General features: G+C 43.3%; 1 protein-coding gene across 1 annotated transcript in view; it reads left to right on the top strand.

The window, feature by feature from the left end:
- The first annotated feature begins 2,891 nt into the window (after positions 1-2,891).
- The window catches only part of NEDD9 (neural precursor cell expressed, developmentally down-regulated 9), a 180,247-nt gene continuing 172,847 nt past the window's right edge, over positions 2,892-10,291 (top strand). The window contains exon 1 of the mRNA XM_036106553.2: positions 2,892-3,079. The gene's annotated coding sequence lies outside the window, so the exon portion shown is untranslated. The remainder of the gene's footprint in view (positions 3,080-10,291) is intronic.

Below are 10,291 nucleotides of genomic sequence, written 5' to 3'. Positions count from 1 at the left end.
CTGTAATGAGAAAAAGAGAAGGTTGTAAGTGGGAAGAGAGCAGAAGAGGAAGGTGGATAGGGTTTGCCATGCCTGCTGGCCTACAGTTTCCCTGAGGGGAGGAGCTGATTCTCATTCATTTTTTACTTATCATAGCACTTGCTCAATAAATGCTTTTAATATCTGAGTGAACCAATTCATGGGAATAGTTATGTCACCAGATTATCTTGAGGGCAGGCCCTGTGTCCTGGGGACTAATGTACCACACATGCCTGGGAAAGCTCACAGAAGTTTGCAGGTACACAACAGCTACTCAGTGGGCAAATGAACTGGATCTTTCTGAGCTCTCATTTCTTCATCTAAAAATGAAAACCACAAGACTGACTCCTAAACCCGAGAAGGGATGAGGCACACATTATAATACCAGACAAGTTCTCTATTAAAATTTGCCAAACCAACTCTTGGGCATATTCATTTAAATTCCTCAGTGGGTAGCTGATTCCCTGTGGCTAATACCGTATTCAGTCGTGGAGGGAAATGAGTCACGCAAATGGAAGCATAAATACACACACACATACAACTTGGCCATAGATTTTTTTTAATTTTTTATCTTCTCAAATGCTCCCCACTTCTGCCTCCCCCGCCCCTTAGACTCCACTCCATACAACAGTTGCTTCTTGGACCAAACACCCATGACAAATTCAAAACAGTTGCCTGGGGTTTGGCTACTGCTTAACAGGTAGTTATAAACCATCCGTGGTGCTAACTGAGCCGGCGTGAAGAAGCTAATTAAAGCAGTCAAGAAGATTGTTTAAATAAAAATGAAAATGTAAGCACGGTCTTCATTGGATAGAGTGATTAGAAATTACAGTTGTTTGTTTGTTGTCAGAACTGTCTGGGCTTTGTCAAAATCCTGACACGTGGCATAACCCGCCACTAATCAAAAAAAGAAGAAAACAAACCAAAAAAAGAAGGGAAAAAAAATCTAAGTAGGAAAACAGACATAGAATACCTTCGTCTTTCCAAGTGGGAAAAAACATTTCACTTGTTTTTCTAGAACAAGTGTGATCTGTGTTTGGACAAAGTCTGAGCTCCTCAGTTAGTTAGCCTTGACAGACACGCTCTCTCTCTCTCCACTCTGAAGCCCTCAGGCTTGGGATGTGCAGGCAGCTCCAAATGAGAAAGGAAGCCATGAGGATGTAGACAAAAGAACAGAGTTAAGGATAATCAAGCTGACAAACCCGAGTGCTTTCTGTATCTGAAGGCCAAGCTTAGGCTTCTTGTATATTATCTAGGATGTCACTGACTTCGGAGACAACTCGATAGCATTAACCTTTGGGTATTATGTACAACGGCAAGTCATTTTTTCTGAAATTGACACATTTAAATTTAAACTGCTTAAATATTTAATGGAGAAATGGGATCATGGGAAATGCATGGACGGACATTTTTGAAAAAAATAGGTACTGTTTAGGCTTCTGCTCCACTTGATTTATTATGGATATGCTACGCTATAAAATAAAACTTGGGAATAGGATAATTCTACCTCTAATCTGGAATAGTTCCTGATATATAGCATGTACACAAGAGTGGTGTGTTTTTTTAAGGAAAAGAAGAGAGAAAGAAAAAATAGATGATATTTTTATCATGAATATTGCTAATTATACCTATGGATGTAATACACATATGAAGATTGCCATAGATGTTCTTGTTATTGATTTATTTATAAGTCCTAATTACACAAGGCATTGAGCTGAATGTTTGTTTCTTTGTTTAAATGTGGCATCTGCTTATGGGCCAAGTATGTCCTTAATATGATTCAGACAAGCTCGACATTTAAAAATAAATGACACGGATCTGAATTTCAGAGAAGTATTACAGGAAATTCAAGCAAAACAAAACAACAACAACAAAATAGAAGTCACAAGAATGCAGTATACAGCATGAACAGAGGACAAGGATGAAGGGAAGTCCAAGGACAGTGCTTTCCTTGTCTTAATGATAGAGCAAGCAAGAGCATCCCAAGCCGCTGGATCACTGGGGAGTATTGATTCTTCAAAACATCTCCCTCTCTCCTCCACCCTCTCTGTCCCCCAATCATCTCTAGGCACCAGTAAGGGACAAGAAGTGGAAAGAGAAGGCAAAAAGCAAAGAACTGAGCTCATGCTAATAAAATTGGCCACTAATGATAATAGCAAACGCTCATATACTTGTGGCAGCCATCCCTTGAGTGCTTTACGTAGAACAACTCATTCAATTCCCACAACAATCCTATGACTACTCCCATTTTACAGATGAGGAAGCTGAGTCACAGAAAGATCAAAAGCATTTAAAGGGCAACCACCAGGTGGTTAGCCTCAGACCATACCACTTGGCTGCGACTCAAAAGCACGGTGAGAAGACAAAGGATTTGGGACTAAGTAACTTCCCAATTCCCTTGCTCAATCTCTGCTTCTATACCACACTGGAAATAGGAATTCTCCATCTGTGTACCCAATGTCTAGCAGGGTACCTCTTGCAATGCACAGACTCAATAAATACTGGTTAAATGAAAAGATGTTTCACGTCAATTTATAGTGGAAATCTTTAGGATATTTTAAGTCCCTAAAACCACAAAATCCTAATCTAGTTGGCCTTGCAATAGCCTAATGTTTGCCTCCATGCCGCCTAGAAAGTAGCTTATGCCCCTGCCCTACATTTCATTGCAATCATAATTTAAAGATCACCTCTCTTCTCAAAATAGCAAGCAGTCCAGAGTAGAGCTAGATTTCCCACCTGTCCCTAAGCTACAAATCGCCCCCTGTGTATCAGAGAAAAAAAAAAAAAATGTGGCACAGAGAGGAAATGAACCGAGACAACATCATTTACAGCAACCGGAAGGAAAAACACACACGTACGGACGCCACTCACATTCTACGTGTGTGGTTGCCCAGTAAGGAAATGCTTGCAGCTGCCTTTAGAAGCAAGTCTGGTGGCTGCAGCAAGAGAGAAGCATAATCATGAGGCAGGACTAAGCTGCCACCTCCCACCTGCCTGGTCAGACAGAGGGCAAGAACACCAGGGAAGACCCGATGAGCCAGCAACAGTGGTCCTGCCCTGGGTGAGTTCCCAGACACTCGCTGTGGCCTGAGGGGGTGGGGAGACTCACTCAGACTGACTTCCTGAGTTGGTGTCAGACATCTGTTAGTGTTCCCCACTGTTGATACCCCTTAACTGGAACCCAGAGGGACTCAACATGCCCCAAAGGAGGAAAGGGGGACTCCAGGTTTCTTTCAAGGTGACCTGCAGGCATTGGCTTTAATGCAACCTAAAAGCTACATGATTCTAGTTTTTGAATCATCCTGGGTAGGTGCTTCCTGGTGTAGGAGCTGGATAGCTCCTCCCCTCTTGCTGCCCTCCTCAGAGAGCTTACCTGTGATAACCTTGTGCTTTGGCTCTTTTTAAATGATTTCCATACTTCCTAAATGTGGGCTATCACTTACACTTGATGGTGGATTTGAGTCATTTATAATGTCATTTTCAGGTCCTCTGGGAACGACCCTTGAGGGGACAAGAAACCATGATTGAGAATTGGACTTGTTCTGTCCAGCTCTGCAGAGACCTTGTCCTTAGCATCATCTCTAAGGGGTTGGGAACAAATTGCACGGTGTTCTACTTGGTCACATTGGGCCACCCCAACAGCTTCATCCTTCCTTTTCTCAATATTTACTAAGTCACGTAACTAGTTCATTCATTTGATTGCCTTTCTTCCACAAAGGGTTTTTATCTTGCTGAAATTATTTCAATATGAAGAACATATACAACTTGAAAGGGGGAAGCCATTCTAAAAGGGTTATGCGTTGTTCAAAGTTGTGTGGACATTGGTGAGCAGTTTTTTTCCTCCTGTGCCAGTGATGAGAGCTGAGTGGGTGCTCTGGTCTTCTTAACCCTTCCTTGAGGAGCACCCCCCTCCCCCCAGAAGCTGGTTCTCACCCAGAAGTGACAGAACTCTGGGAACCAACCAAGTGGTTTTCCTCCTTGTTTCTGTTTCCTTCCAAGTTTGGGAGGAAATTCCTCCCCATTTTCAAGGACATTCCTGTTTTAAGAATGGGGCAAAGGGGAGAGGGAAGGATGTGAAATCAGCTTTAAGGTGGCACTTCATTTCTCATTAATTAGCTAATTCATGTATTTAACACCTATCTAGTGTGTGGCAGCTGTGTTTAAGTCAAAACTTACATAGGATGAAGCAAAATTGATGTTGTCCTATTTCCAAAAAGCTTTCAGTCCAGGAGAGAAGCAGACGTTAATCACTAATTACACAAATGTGATAAGGATCAGAACATATTGTAGGGGAAGCTGATCTCATCTGGGAGGCAGGGAGGTTTCTAGAAGGAAGGTGAGACTAGAACTGAAAAAGGCGTAGGAGTTCTCAAGGGCTATGCTCCAGGCAGAGGGAACAGCGGAGACCATTTCCTGAGGTAGGAGATCACAGAATTATCTGGCAAAATCAAGGTCAGTGCAACAAGAGGGAAGTGGGGAGTGGCTCAAAATGAGCCCAAAGTTTCAGTATAAAAGATGCTGCTGATTCTAAAAGCCCCGCAGAATGTAGAGGTGCTGGGGTCCGATTTGCATTTCTCAGAAATCCCTTTCCATAGGTGTGGAGAATGGATGGGAGGGGGCCACACCTAGAGACAGGGAGACCAATGAGAAGGTGGATGAAGTCAGCCAAGCGAGCATATCTGTGTGAGTACAGCCAAGAGTGGTGGCAGCGGAGAAGGGATTACACAAATTTAAAAGTCATCTAGAAAGGAATATCAACAGCGCTTTGTGGTGGACAGAAAAGGAGAGTGGGGGAGGGGGGATTGTCAAAGATGACCCCCAGTTTCCTGGTTTGCACATCCAAATGGATGTTGATGCTGCTTGTCGATCACAGAAACTGGTGAAGCTGGTGGGGACCAGGCCCAGGTTAGTTCAGTTCTAGAATGGATCCAAAGGCAGATGTCAGCCAGGTAGTCAACACTGACCAATATCTACAGCTCCAAGCAGAGGTCTGGGGATCCTTGGCATAGAGTTGGTAATTGCAGCCTCGGGTTCTGGTAATACACACCTGAGGGAAAGTATCGAATGAGAAAGCAGGAGATTGGCTTAGAACTGAATCCCGAGGAAGAAGCGCCTGGGTGGCTCAGTAGGTTGAGCATCCAGCTCCTGATTTCAGCTCAGGTCATGATCTCAGGGTCCTGGGATCGAGCCCCACATTGGGCTCCCTGCTCAGCGGGAAGCCTGCTTCTCCCTCTCCCACTGCCCCTGCTTGTGTTCCCTCTCTGGCTGTGTCTTTCTCTGTCAAATAAATAAAATCTTAAAAAAAAAAAAAAAAAAATATATATATATATATATATATATATATATATATATCCAGAATGGGTCAATCAGTAGAGACAGAATGCAGATTGGTGGCTACTAGGGGCTGGGGGAGGGGAAAATGAGGAGAGAGGGCTTAATGCGTCCGAGATTGCCTTTTGGGGTGACAAAAATGTCTTGGATCGAGGTAGAAGTGGTGACTGCACAGTACTGTGAATATATTGAATGTTGCTGAATGGTCCTCTAAAATGTCTAATTGATGTTATGTGAATTTCACCTCAATACTGAAAAAGAAGACTAGAAAGGTGTAACCAGAGGTATAGAACACAGGCTGTGTATGACTTTGCGCAAATGAAACAGCTCCGGTGCCTCTTTTTCTGTATGTAAATTAGGGGAACTAGCTCTCTTGGAATGCTCTGGTAAGGATTAAACAGGACCGGTTTTTTTAAGTTTCTAGCAGAGGGAGGGTGTAGTAAAAGCAGTCAGTTTCCTACCTAGATCCCTCCGGCCTCATCAGGACTGAACTAACTTCTTCTTTGTCATCTTCTTCTTTTTTTTGTCATAGTTAAGAGGATGATTACTCCTTTAATTCGTCTTTCTTACAAGCTGCTCACCTCTTGGGGACATCCCTTTATTCCCTCCCTTTTTTTAATTCTTTATTTAAATTCAATTTAGTTAATATGTAATGTATTATTAGTTTCAGAGGTAGACTTTAGTGATTCATCAATTGCATGTAACACCCAGTGCTCATTCTGTCAGGTGCCCTCCTTAATCCCCATCACCGTGTCACCCTACCCCCCCGCCCACCTCCCCTCCAGCAACCCTCAGTTTGCTCCCTAGAGCTAAGAGTCTCTCATGGTTTGCCAGAACTGGACTAACTTCTAACAGCCTGAATCTTTATCTAAAGACCTGAGAGCTTTCTCTAAGCCAGGTAGGGCCACTGTAATTGCTTAAAGGCAAATGAAAATGCCCAGAAACTAACTCTCCAATGGGCCATAAATATCCCAGCTCCCTCAGGCCTGAATGGAATAACTCTAAGACAAGCCTTTTACCTTTGCCCCAAAGTTTCCTCGTGAGCTCAAGCTCAGTGGTAGCTGGCTTGATAATGTGCCTTTCATGTGCCTTCTCACTACCCATCCCCCACTCTCTGCTCCCCACCAGGGTGTCCTGGGATCATTTGTTAAACTACATGCACTTGAATCTGAGTCAGGGTCTGCTTTGGTGAAATTGAAGCTGAGACAATCTGCTACACAGCGCTGTGGACACTCGGGTCATGTCATCCGCTATTCCCTATTTAATCTTAGATATCTGCATTTTGATCTCTCTCATATCCATTCAGGGTCCTCTTCATCCCCTTCTGAGATCCTGCTTACAGAAAGGACCCAGGTACTACCATAGGGAGAGCTCCTTTATTTTTTTTCCCTTAAGCTTCTGTTTTTAAGTATCTCTACATCCAACGTGAGGCTCGAACTTCAACCCTGAGATCAAGAGTCACATGCTCCACCGACTGCCAACCAGGTGCCGCAGGGAGAGCACCTTTAGACTTAACATGTCCTCTACAAAACTGTACCGCATCTTACAAAAAGCCCCCTCCATTTGCCTTCTGCTTATCTGTCTCCTTGCAAGTCACTTGATCAAAATTTCCAAACTGTGGTGCACCATATGATAGTTTTACATGGTACACGATATATAGATATGGCCTAAAATCATGCTGAGTCACTAGACTTTGTCATAGAAAACTTCTCCATTTTCACTCTTCCGAGCCTCTGATTTTGGCCTGATCTTAACATTCTCTAACCATTGGCCAAGTATCATTTTAAACAAAAAGAAAGTGGGCCCTTGGGCTGAGAGCCATCGGCAGGCAATGCTCGCTAGCTAAAAGTTAACAGGATGGTTTTGTTCTCCCGCATCTATTTTTCATGATTACCTTCTATTAACCTTAATGGCACTGGTAATTTATCTGCAGGAGTGGTATAAATTATCTGATGCTATAAACATCTTTAAGTTAAAAAAAAAGTGAGTCGATTTAAAGAAAAAAAATCATGTTACTGATTGTACTGGCAGCACACCCAGTATGCAGACGCTGGAAGGTAGGACTTTGCGAGAAGACTGGCAGAGCTTCTCTAGAGCAGGAGCTCCTCAAGGTCACAGGGGCATCTCATTCCACCCAGCACCCATCCTGGGAGTGCCGCTCGCCCAGGAACGATGGGGATGTCCTAGGCAGGGGGTGATCACACTACCCTTTGCTGCACTTTTTTTTTTTTTTTTAGAGAGAGATTGAACTTGGGTGAGAGCAGAAGGGTGGGTGCAAAGGGAAAGGGAGAGAGAGAATCTTAAGTAGGCTCCACACCCAGCACAGAACCCGACAGGCGGAGCTTGCTTGATCTCAAGACCCGGAGATCAGGACCTGAACCGAAATGAAGAGTCAGTCACTTACCCGACTGAGCCAGCCAGGCGCCCCCTGCTGAGTTTTAATCATTCAAATAAACAACTTCAGTGTGCCCACCCTGGCTCCCAAATATCCAGCTGGTGATGGTAGACCAGGTGAAACTGACACACCGCAAAGCTCCATTACATACACGGTGGTTCTGCCTCGAGTGAGCCTCCCCAGGGGTTCAGAAGTCACTTGGCAATGGCTGAAGGAGGTGTCGATGCATCCATGTTCTTCACATTCGCTTCGGATGATTAGAAGTGTTGGCTAATGGAGGTCTATAACTCAATGAGCTTTCTCTTTAATTTTTATAACCAGCTGTTATTCCCTGAGCCCTTCCCTTCCTTTCCCAAGGAAGATAAATGAGGATTAATAACCCAGGTAAATTTCACTTCAGAAAAATTGTAAAATATTGTGAAACATTTCATACCACAAAGAAGTACATGTTATGTAGACATACATTCTAAATAATAATAGAAAATAAAACAAATACATGTTGAACTACTGCTCACTTTATCGACACTTGAAGCCTGATTCGAGCGGCCTACCAATTGTACCTGTTTCTACCCATGCCCCCCAAAAAAGGGAACTGCTGTCTTAAATTTTGTGTTAATCACATTCCCTTCCTTTTCTTTTTAGATCGGCCTCATATGTCTATATGTATACATATATTATATGTGTATGTGCACTTCATGCATAAACATATTTCTATAAAAACTAACTTATATATAATTTATGTGTACTGTATATGCAGTTTATTTGTGCCTGTTTGGGAACTTGAAACAAATATAATCATACCATACATATTCTTCCATGTCTGGCTCTTTGGCTCAACATTATTTCTGAGGATTATCCATGTTGATGTAAATAGGCATTGATGAGTTATTTTGATGGCTGTACAGTGTTCTTTTGTGTAAACATATGACCATCTATCATTTCTATCCATTGAGAGTGCTAGGTAATTGCCAAAGATGGAGGCTCAGAGTATAATTTCAGGAAGGCACAGTGCTCCCCAAATTTCCCCCTCTCTCGTGCACAAAGTACAACCAGCAGAGGTGTGAAGCTTTGCTGCATGTTAGAAACAGGTTTGGGCGCCTGGATGGCTCAGTCGTTGAGCGTCTGCCTTCGGCTCAGGTCATGATCCCGGGGTCCTGGGATCGAGTCCCGCATCGGGCTCCCTGTTCGGCGGGAGGCCTGCTTCTCCCTCTCCCACTCCCCCTGCTTGTGTTCCTGCTCTCGCTATCTCTCTCTCTGTCAAATAAATAAATAAAATCTTTAAAAAAAAAAAAAAAGAAACAGGTTTTAACTGGAGATAAGAGGTAAATGAAGTAGAGAACTGAGGGCCAGAAGGAAAAAGACATCAAAGGAGGGAAGGGGCCTTAAGTGGAAGGAAGAAAGAGATAAAAATGACTCTCAGAGATAAAACATAACTCCCACATGAGAACTGTGCTTACTGTGGGCACAATAAGGAAGGCTTTCCTTCTCAATGTCCGCTTCTCCTACCACATAAACTCTTGGCGGAAGGCTCTATTTGAATACTTACTCTACATTGCATCCTCCCCCAGGTCAGCAAACGGGCTCTGTGACTGCTAATCACTTTGCTAGATCCCGAAGAGAACCAAATTTCATACCATGCTCCCCTAGAGGCTTCCCGCTGATGTATTTTTAGAATCATCTTTCCCTTAGCATATATGGGACCAGTTAGCGACCACACAGTCATCAAATGGCACAGTGTCCGTGAACCTTTTGTAACCTTTTGGCTAGTTTCCATGACAGAAATTCCCCACCCACAGCTTCACTCGTAAAGAGTGGAAATATTTAGAGGAAGTGATACTATTAATGGCTCCGCATCACTATGGGAAGTATTTTCCCCTAAAATCACAGTAGTAAGTTGGTACCTCCCATAACACCATCACAACATGGCTTTAGCAAGTACCATGTTCTCCTGGCACCTGTCTCTCTAGAGAGAAGATGTACAGGTGCTTTGCATCACAAGAAAAGATGAAACATTGAGCAAGTAAGGCTCTCTGGCCCTCCACCAGAGTGGAGAAGTTGAGGTCAAAAGCTCTCCAGGGTTGTGTCACTGCTCTGGCTTTGGTGGCTGTGGGGTCTTGGCGGGTGAGAATGATTCTTGGTAAATAACATATATTGATTGATTCACTGAGAGAATAAATGATTAAGGCATACTGAACTAGTCAGGGTTCTTTAAAGAAACAGAACAAATAGTATGTGAGCATATATGTTTGTATACAGAAAGATTTATTTTAAGAAATTGGCTTATGTGTCTATGGAAGCTGGCAAGTTCAAAATCTGCAGAGCAGGCTGGCAGGTGGAAACCAGGGGAAGAGGTGCTATTGCCGCTGAGTGCAAAGTCAGTCTGCTGGCAGAATTCTTGCTCAGGGCGAGAGCAGTCTTTTTCTCTTAAGACTGTCGACTGATTAGATGAGGTTCACCCACATTACAGAGGGTTATCTATTTTACTCAGAGTCAACTAATTTAAATGCTAATCTTACCTAACAAATAACTTCACAAAAACATGTAAAA

The sequence above is a fragment of the Halichoerus grypus genome, chromosome 9 (genome assembly GCF_964656455.1).
Source record: "Halichoerus grypus chromosome 9, mHalGry1.hap1.1, whole genome shotgun sequence".
In the NCBI taxonomy this organism is placed as follows: domain Eukaryota; kingdom Metazoa; phylum Chordata; class Mammalia; order Carnivora; family Phocidae; genus Halichoerus; species Halichoerus grypus.
Note: the sequence above shows the minus strand (reverse complement) of the source record. Positions and strands in the feature narration are given on the sequence as shown.